Here is a 602-nt window from a genome sequence, read left to right on the forward strand (position 1 = left end):
ATTCATAAGATTTTTCTCTTGTGTGTGTTTTCTGGTAGCCAGCAAGGTTAGCCTTTGAGGTGAAAGACTTTCCACAGGTGTTACATTCATAAGGTTTCTCTCCTGTGTGTGTTCTCTGGTGTTTAGTAAGGATTGACTTCCAAGTGAAAGACTTTCCACAGGTGTTACATTCATAAGGTTTCTCTCCTGTGTGTGTTCTCTGGTGGACAGTAAGGTTTGACTTCTGTCTGAAATACTTTCCACACATGTTACATTCATAAGGTTTCTCTCTTGTGTGTGTTCTCTGGTGGACAGTAAGGTTTGATTTCTGGGTGAAAGACTTTCCACACAAGTTACATTCATAAGGTTTCTTTCCTGTATGTGCTTTCTGGTGGACAATAAGGCTTGACTTCCAGACAAAAGACATTCCACACATGTTACATTCATAAGGTTTCTCTCTTGTGTGTCTTCTCCGGTGGACAGTAAGGTTTGACTTATGAGTGAAAGACTTTCCACACAAATTACATCCATAAGGTCTCTCTCCTGTGTGTGTTCTCTGGTGGGGAGTAAGGTGTTCCTTCTGGGTGAAAGACTTTCCACACACATTACATTCATATGGTTTG

The 602-nt window shown here is 40.9% G+C and overlaps 1 pseudogene; it reads right to left on the minus strand.

The window, feature by feature from the left end:
* Positions 1–152: 152 nt before the first annotated feature.
* The window catches only part of LOC106001811, a 30,413-nt pseudogene continuing 29,963 nt past the window's right edge, over positions 153–602 (minus strand).

The sequence above is a fragment of the Dipodomys ordii genome, unplaced genomic scaffold (genome assembly GCF_000151885.1).
Source record: "Dipodomys ordii isolate 6190 unplaced genomic scaffold, Dord_2.0 Scaffold447, whole genome shotgun sequence".
Lineage (NCBI taxonomy): Eukaryota > Metazoa > Chordata > Mammalia > Rodentia > Heteromyidae > Dipodomys > Dipodomys ordii.